The 10,000-nt window shown below is 44.8% G+C and overlaps 1 long non-coding RNA gene across 1 annotated transcript in view; it reads right to left on the reverse strand.

The window, feature by feature from the left end:
• The window catches only part of LOC122805380, an 848,463-nt gene that overhangs the window by 594,883 nt on the left and 243,580 nt on the right, over positions 1-10,000 (reverse strand). The gene's annotated exons all lie outside the window — the stretch shown is intronic.

Consider the following 10,000-nt stretch of genomic DNA (forward strand, 5'->3'; position numbering starts at 1 on the left):
TAGACTGGAATGTGTTGGTTCACAAACTACAGTACATTACAATGTACTGTACATATGTACACAAAGTGACTGTCCCATTTGTGATCATTACAGTGGAATGCATATGGTATAAGGTGTAGTCTCAAGACCCTAAAACATGTATACACCTCAGACGGCTTAGTGGTAAGTCCCATGACTATAGTGTGCATGGTCCAGGGTTCAGCATCTGTGATGCTTTGCAAATATTTTTTACTACAGAATAAGGCTCATTTAAGCAGTTGTAAGCATGTTTAGAAGTGTTTGTGTGACATTATAGCAGTGGTTAAACACAGTTAAACAAACTTTGTAACGTATAACCTGTGCACGCAAACATGGCCACATCCGCTAACTACTCCGGATATATGCATGTCAGTGAAGCAACATCTCACTATGTGCTGACATAACATTACATTCTCTGTTGACTGTACTCTCCAGCACACATGGGTTTATATGGGTGTTTCAAATGTTTATTATACAGACGGTTACTACCTATATATGCAAGTTGTGGTTAAGGTATACTTTTGAACATAATAAACATCCCTGCCTTTATCGGGATTGGGACCTTGAATGCACATATACTATGCAGATGCTGTAATCATTACACTGTTGACATTAATGTTGCTTCTGCCTATTTCCTATTTAGCTGACTTCTATGTGTAAGCTAGGCTAAGCAAAGGGCAGAGGCCCCCAAACCCACTGAGCTTCACTTATTCTTGAAATAACAACATATAACAAATGTACTGTGAGACAATACATTACATTCCTAACTACATTAGGCATAGCCCCTCACTGACACACTTCAAGGGAAACCTTGTTGTGTGAATGGGTAACAGAGTATACACCCCTGGGATCATGTGTCCCAAAAACATACAGCCAGGGGGTGGGGGAGCCTATCCAGTTTGATAGTTGCGAGACCTGTTGGGGAGATTGAATGGTGTTGAATTGTCACATTAACATGCCCTCTTTAGATCACTAAGTGCCCCTATCCCCTCCACAACTCCAGTCTTCAACAGCTTCCAGCAACTCTGCTGGGAATTGCTTCATTGGCTATGCTTGACAGAGGCTAAGTTACTTCATCAATGGTGTGGAGAAAGCCAACATACTGTAGCTATGCTTCTAATTGCCCTTGGGCAGATAGGTAGTAAGCTATTTGTGAACCTTAAAGTGCAGGCCATCACAGCCATAATATGTGAATAAACAGACCTTCAGATTGCAATATACAGTGAGAAATCACCATGTAGACAGGAAACAGTTAAGTACAGCAAGAACATAGAGAACATTGATACTTAGTCACTCCAAAAGCCTTTCTTGGAAGCTAGAAGACTTGTATAAGTTAAAGGCTTTCTATTGCTTACCAGTAGGTTACCTGCAGGAGAGATGAAAAAAAAAAAGCACAGATGGGGAACACGCATGCAACAATACTACACTGGCCTATGTGTCAGCCTTAGGCTTTGGAACACTGGCCAAGGCTATTGGCGCCCCCATGGTGCCTTATTTAGGAGAGACTTGAAGGTGAATAGTAGCTCTGTAAACAGCACAATAGCAGAATCAATGAGGGTTATGCTACTCAATACAAGGGGTTGTGATCACAACATGCATGCACTCACAGCACTCCTCAGGATGGACAACAACATCTGTGCAGTAACTGAGATCTGTCTTAAGGTTCCTGACAGCACACCAGCACTACCAGACTACAACCCATAACACACATTTCATCCACAGAACATGGACTGACACAGACATGGAGGGGGTGTATCCATATTCATCAGGGATATCTACACCTCCAGGTTAGTGGGGCAGCATGATACCTCTGAGATCATCCATGTTCAGCTAACATCAGCCACAACTGCAATGTAAACTGTGGCAAGCTATGGATCACCCTCCATGACCCAAGACCACCACTCTACCTACCCGGAGACAGTGGAGAACATGACAGTCCTAATGCACACTCTGGCATTGGTCAATGTCAACTACCATACCATTAACTGGGAAACTTACTCCAGTACTCACTTCCAGGCTCAGCGCTTCCTAGAATTTATCACCTCATATGCCCTGTATCAGGTGTTAACCTCCCAAATGAGGGGTGGAAACATACATGAAGTGGTCATCACCAACATGGATAACAGGTGCACCACAGCGGAGGTTAACCGGTCACTGGTTAGATCTACCATGAACTATTTACTGTTTCCACACCCAAGCATCTCACCCACCCACAGATACCACAATGTATACCTTTCCTATAGCTAAATTTACACTACTAGTGACAGGGGTGGAGGGTTTCACAGCCCCCACACTAAGGGGAAACACTGTTCAAGATACAGACAGATTTACAAATGCAGTCTATAAGCACCTACACAGATGTATGGATCGTGCCATCACTAGTAAACCAAGACTCACTCCTCCTAGACAAGGACACCAGTCTGGTGGACCTCTGCAATAAACAGGCTATACTACAGAAGTAGGACAGTGTTCCAGACAAACAGAAAATCCCACAAAGGGCAGACATTCATGATCACTATTAGTATGATATGTAGGTCCCTCATGAAATCATCCAAGGCTAACATCAGCAGAAGAATACACAAGGATTCGAAAGATAACCACAAAGCCTTCTTTGGCTATGCCAAGGATCTAAGTGGTGACACACAGATTTGCACTGTGCTGGTGAAATATAGCACAAGATATGCTGACCCTACTGATATCACCAACATCCTTGCAGATACATTCAGTGCATACTTTACCCCCTAAACAGCCCACAACACTACCCAAAAGGTACAATTTCCACACATCAGAGACACACAGGTGGAAATTGCCCTCTCTAACAGCAAACCACAGAGTCAATGGAGGCAGATTTTGTCCCAGACTGCATCTTGCAAACTGTACAAGACAACCTGACCCTCCCACCTAAATAAGCTTTCCAACCTCAGCCTCTCCACAGGCTACATGCCCATACAATGGCATGTGGCAACGGTTATTCCACTTCATCAAGGTGGAATTACAACTGACCATGGTAACTGCCACCCCATAAGCCTGACTAGCCTGGTCTGCAATCGTATGGATCGCATCCTCATGGCACTCATTAACAAAGACATTGGTAACCTCCGAACATGTGACCCAACCCAGGTCAGCTTGGTTGAGTGCAGTTCATGCCTACTGAACCTCTTTGATGTCTTACATACAGTCACCAAGAAGTTAGATGATGGGGGAGGTGGATCACACATACTACCTGGACCTCGCCAAGGCTTTTGACATCATGCCCCACTCAGGTACTATTGATAAGCACATCAGCCTGTACATACACCCATAAATCACAGGTTGGGTTGCCAATGGGCTTACACACAGAATGCACGTGGTATGACTAGCGGTCTCCAGGTCCAAATCTTGACCAGTCATGACTGGTGTCCCACAGGACTCAGTCCTGGGAGCCCTACTGTTTGGCATATACTTCTCAGAGGTACAGGCAAACACAGGTGGACTATGGCAGACAACGTTTGGCAATGACTGCGAACTGGGAGCCATGATTGATAGTCCAGGTGACACAGACATCCCTCAAGGGGCCTCACAGAGAACATCACAGGGTGTCAATGTCACAGCCTCCAGCCAAGTACCACTAACTGCATGGTCATTCCATTGTGGAATATTAAGCACCCACATATTAACTCATAAGTGGCAGACACTTTAATACTGATGAGGTAATGGGGTATCTGGGGACTAAGGTAGATATTGATCTCCCCTTTGACAATCATATCTCTCCACAGCAGTTAGGACATCCTTCTATGTAGGTCATCTGATTGCTAAAGAATTCCCATCTAGACATACTGGGGTTATAGAGCCCCATTACTCATCACTCATCAGTCCCATCATAGGGTATAATATCTCATTTGGGATGTACCTCAGAAGACACTTCCAACAGCTGGGAGGTCCACGAATGTACCTCACCAAGGGGAATACTTGCCTCCAACATATGGCCTATGCAGCCAGACTGAATAAACTCCTGCTTTACTCAGTGGCATCTCATTTACCCAGAGATGATCTCCACTGGCCAACACAGCCATGTTAAACTCAGGCTTAATGGATATGCTCCATCTATGGGAATCCGTGTCACAGTGAGCCACACACTGTAGTGATCTGAACCTTGCCACAACAATAACTGGAAGATGCTGGAGGGACAGATTCCTGTCACAGACACTCCCCATACTTTGGAACAACATCCCTGACTATATTATACAGAGCCCCTCGCTAACACTCTGCAAGGGAAACCTTGAAGAGTGGATGGAGAACAGTAGATGCGCCCCAGAGATCCCACCATTGGCTCTGCTCCACAGAGGGACAGTTAATGAATCAATGGAGTGGCAAAAGCTGACACATTTTGGCTGGGCTTATGAATGGCCTCTGGCAGTTGGCCAAGTACCTACCTATGAATCTATACATACAGTATCTGCATATGCTGATAGCTTAATTTACTTTTCAGGTGTTGACTTACCTTGTGCCAATGGCAGTTGTGTGTGCAGTAGTTGAGGTCTGTCTATGCTGAATGCACACAGTGGACTGCCTATACATGACAATTTACAGGTAGTCTTGTGTGTGTGCCATCCATTTTTACTGTGTGTGCAGGTGGAGAAAGGTGTCAGTCCCTAGGTGCCTACACTGTCAGTGTGTGTGCGGTACGTTCCCTCCTTGCCAAGGCATAGGCATACTGGGCATGCCTCCATCTGTCTACTGGGGCTGCCTTAGGATGCTCGTGGTCTGAGTACCTCTATGCCTGTGGGGCCCTTGGCAGTGGTGGTGGGCTGTGAGGGCCTTTACCATTCTGTCCCTGCTGCAGCTGTTTCCGCAGGACCATATTGTGTAGCATGGCACACACTATGAAGATGTGGGCACATGTGCCTGGAGAATACTGCAAGGCTCCACCAGATCTGTCCAAGCAATGGAACCGTGATTTCAGCATCCCAAACACATGCTCTATGATGATTATGGTTTGTGTGTGTGCCTCATTATGGCATTCCTGCATAGATGTGTGTGCATTTCTGATGGGAGTTATCATCCACGGTTCCATTGCATAGCCAGCATCCCCCACCAGGTGGCCATTTGGGATGTCCTCCCTGGCAAATAACTGATACAGCTGTGAGGCATGCCAGATATGGAAGTCGTGATAGCTTCCAGGGCTGCCAGCACACACATCCATGATAATTCCCTGGACATTGCATATGACCTGACAGTTGATGGAGGGGTATCCCTTGCAGTTTATGTAGCACCTACCCTGCTCAACGGGTGGTGACCTGATGTGTATGTGCGTGGAGTTTATTACACCCAGTACCTCCGGGTATTCTGCCACATGGTGGAAGAGACACATATTGCTGGCCAACTGCTCCTGCATTTGGGGGAAGTATATTTGCTCATTCGCATGTGGTAACATGGCATCCAGGAACTGGTGTAGTACCCTGGATGCTGATGCCTGTGAAATCCCCATGATATCCCCAGTTGGTCTTTGAAAGGTAACTGTAGCTAGCATTCTCAGGCTTACACATACCTTCGTATCTACTGGGATGGTTTCCCCTCTGTTTGTTCTGGCTCTGAGGCATGGCCGGCACAGCTCCACAAATTGTTGTAGGATGTCCCTGTCCACCCTGTAATGCTCTATCTCCAGATCATGTAGCCCCTGGTAGGTTACCCTGGGTCTGAACACTCTCCTCCCCCTCTAGTGCCTAAGGTGGTTGTGTGCGTCATCCTCCACACCACCTTCAGTCTCCAACACATGCTGGTAGATCAAAGCTATGGCAGCCCCTAACATATACATACTAAAAATTCTCCATCTATATACAGCACTGGTGCAGAGTGTATGGGAATACACAAATGTGTGTGAGATGCTTTCACACTTTATACTATTGTGTTATGGATGCTGCTGATGTCAGTGGGTGTGTATGAGCTATTCCAGCTGCAGCGTGTCTTAATTATGGGTTTTGCAATGAGTAATGCAAGCATGGGGCCTTTACTGTGGAGATCTACTTGCCTGCCTTTATTAATCTGTTGCCCTTTAATTCACTTTTAAACCTGGAACCCCTCCCATTATCAGGCATGCATCCACCTACCATCTTTCTTGTTTTATACTTTCCCTACCCAGTCATGGCAAAATGTGCCTTGTAGCTGATATACTGCAAATCGGCTTTGTTCTACTTTGACACTTTACTGTTTTCTTTGCAGTACAGCCCCTCCCCTTTCCTGTTTTGCAGGTAGCTGCTTGCAGCCTTATTAGCTGTTGTCCACTGTAGGATCCTAGGTGTTAATTCGTCATTTGTACTCCAATTTCACTGCTGCAGCATTTCCTTATTTCTTTCCTATATCCTTCCTGTTTCAGCTGCAGTGCACGCCGCACAAACCCGTTTACTGGCTTTATGCGCATTTTCATCGCCATTCGCATGCATACTCGGTTACCTTGTGTACTCTCAGCTAAGCATAGCTATGGGCAATTCGACACACCCCTATCCTGCAGCTTTGCCTAGCTAGGGGCAAACTGGTTTAGCAATGCTCCAATGTGCTTACAGCAATGGTGACACACCCCTCTCTTGATGTCATCTTTATCTCAAGGGCACACCTCGGTGTTATAACGCTATGCTGTGAGGTGCATCCTTACACCAGCATGGAATCTGTGATTCACTATTACTCCTCTCATTTGCATGGCATTGCCTACTAATTCCTAGCTACTGCACATAACACTGTCACTGCCCCTTAGCAACCCTTGCACTATAGTATGGTGTAGCATGCCTGCCATTAACTATTATGGGGAAATCGTGATATGTGTTTCATTGCAGTTCTATTCTATATTTTTATATATTCCTTGCGATCCCCTTTGCGCACCGCTGCCCTGCACTTCCATGTGATGATAATGCGACTATATATATTAAATGTTAATTTTATATTTTGTACATTTTTTATGCTAATGGCTATATATTTAGCCATTGGCATATATTAACAATATAATACATGTGTTTGGTCAGCTGTCAGGGCTCCGATTTTATGTTTGCAAAAATGTAAACCATTTTCTACGGTTTACATTTTTGCATGCTTACACTATGCCTGCACCACTTCCTGGATCACTACATACCTTCATTTGCATGCTACACTGCTGCACATGGGGTAATTAGCATACAGAGCCCAGGAGTTGTGCTGGCGTAGTGTACGCAAGTAGTGCATGTGGAAACAGCTCACACCTGAGTCGCTCTGAGCCATATTTCGTGTTAGAACACTGATGCTTCGCCTGCACCTGGTGCAAGCTTCATGAATCCCAGGGATAATTGTTGGTGTCCTCCCAGTCCAGCCATGGGCAACTACATTCTACCTTGCTTTGGATCTTGCATGTCCTACAGTATAATTGGCCTCCTTCTTGCACTGTGTTAATTGGCAGTTCCTTCCACCAACATCATTTATATTTATAACTACCTGGTTCCATGCCTTTGGCCTGTAAGCTTGTTTGGGTCTTCTTTTTTCATAAAGACATTTATTGAATGTTCTTGGGGGTGTTATGAGGATTTGGTTGTCCTCATGACTAAAGTTGTCCTATTGCTGCCTGCATACCTGCTGTTGCATCATTCACATACCTAAAACAACATGCCAAATTCATACTGAAACTTTTGATCCACTCATCAGGCAAACAACACAGCAATGAAAGTATGACTGCTTTCCTCACAAATGAATCAAAGGTCTGAGTACAAAAACATATATGTTGACACAACCTGCATATTCATATACACATACTGCAAGCCCAAATTAAACTAGGTAAAGCTGTGTGTTTGTAATAAAGTATATAACATCATCAACAAATTCAAAATAGTATTGCAAGCACTTAACTTTATACTAGGTGCAATTTAATAAAGTCTACATGGATGTTTTTTCCATGTAGGGATAGTGTTGTTGTGCTTACATGGAAGTAAGCAGATGTGTGATCCAATAAACAGTGCTGAGGGGTCTGCAAGAGCATGCATACACAGAAGTGTCCATGGCATGTAAACCACCTCATAAGTAGGTTAACTGCATGCAAATGAGGGTGTAGAATGATCCAGCAGGCAGATAGGCAGTCCTGCAGACCCCGTGTTGGTGTCCGAAATGTACACAAACAAATTCCATGTACAGGATGCAAAACAGAGCACAGGGGCTGTAAAAGTACAGTTAGAAGATAGATATATCATAGTAGACACAGATATGTGCATAACTATGCCCTGTATGTCCAAAACATAATGGAAATTAATGTAAAAAAAATATATTTTTTTAACACCCAGGTTATGTTTGCACACGCCTCATGGGCAAACATGCCATTATGTAAAAATAAATAAATAAATAAAATTTGTAAAAAATGAAGAATATTATATATGTGACAATAGCGCATTATAGGACTTTGCATGGAGTATGTATAATGGTAGACTGCTGTGGTTGCTAAGGAGGCAGGGCCTGGAATAATGCAGTTTCCAGGTTGTGTGCATGGATCTCTATGTAAATGAGCTGGGTTTGCTGAAAATCAGAAATGGGTATCTGTGCCCACAGATCAAATCCATGTAGGTCCAGAACTGTGTTAGTGTCCACAGAAGAGGTAGCTCACATCAAAAGGGGATATGTCCGCATTCCTTTAAGCTCATTGGAGCTTAGTGGTGCCCATTTGCACAGTGTTCTGCTCAGCAGGGTTTTGCATCCAGTGCTTGCTAAGATTTGCTTACATCTGAGGCATGTGTTTCAGTAGGTTTGATCATGCTTTCACTGCATGCCTCTGTGCTGAGCATGCCTGTTTATGGGGGGGTGTCTAGTGACTGCTGAGCATTGTTTATACCTGTGGCATGTGTTTGCACGGCACGCCTCAGTGCTAAGAAGGAAGGCTGTCAAAAAAAGAAAAAAAGTCTGGGAAAGCCAATGATATATTAATTACTGATGACCCCAGTTGCACTTAAATTAAGCCATTAAAACCTCTTAATGATGTAGATGGCAGGTGGAATGCACCATAGGTAGTCAATCACACAAGCTGTATCCAGGGCACAGCGCTATAAAGAATGCATATACCCTACAGTCTGATTTTTCCCTGATACTCTGCACCAGTGGAGTACAGACTTGGGAATTTTAACTGAGACAATGCTAGGAGCTGCTGCAGGTCTGCTATATTTGTATGTGCTAGATACTGAGGTCAGTGCTGATGCTGCTGCAGGTCTGCTATATCTGTATGTGCTAGATACTGAGGTCAGTGCTGATGCTGCTGCTGACAATAGACCTAGACTGAGACGGAGAAGAGTGTTCAGCCCCAGGGTAACCTTCCAGGAGCTGCAAGAGCTGCAGATTGTAGAGTGCTAGAGGGTGGTCAGGGACATACTACAAGTACTCACTGAGCTCTACCGCCCTCAACTCAGACCCAGAACCAACAGCAGGGAACCCATCCCAGTCGAAACAAAGGTATGTGTAGCCCTTAGGATACTAGCTACAGGTACTTTCCAAAGACCAATTGAGGGCATGATGGGGGTCTCACAGGCAATCAGCATCCAGGGTACTCCACCTTTTCCTGGATGCTATGCTAACACATGCCAGTGAGCACATTTATTTACCTACACCCCTGAGGAGAAAGCTAGCAGTATGTGACTCTTCTACCATGTAGCACACTACTCTGAGGTACTGGGTGCCATAGACTGCACTCATGTACCCATCAAAGCACCACCAGTGAGGAGGGTAGACTCCATGTCAAGTAGAAGGGGTATCATTCCATCAACTGCCAGGTCATGTGCAATATCCAGAGCCTTGGCCAAGAGACAGTGCATAGCACATGCATTGACAACCTAGGGCCCTAGGGACTGACACTTTACTCTGACTCACATACATATAGTAAAAATGATGCCATCCAGCACACACAACCTGTACGCACACATGTAGTGACTGTGTACTGCATGCATCAGACAGAGTCAGCCCCGAACTACAGGTCTGTCAACTGCTGCATTCGCAAGGTAAGTTACTCTTCTAT

The sequence above is a fragment of the Protopterus annectens genome, chromosome 6.part1, assembly GCF_019279795.1.
Source record: "Protopterus annectens isolate FY-2018-M chromosome 6.part1, PAN1.0, whole genome shotgun sequence".
In the NCBI taxonomy this organism is placed as follows: domain Eukaryota; kingdom Metazoa; phylum Chordata; order Ceratodontiformes; family Protopteridae; genus Protopterus; species Protopterus annectens.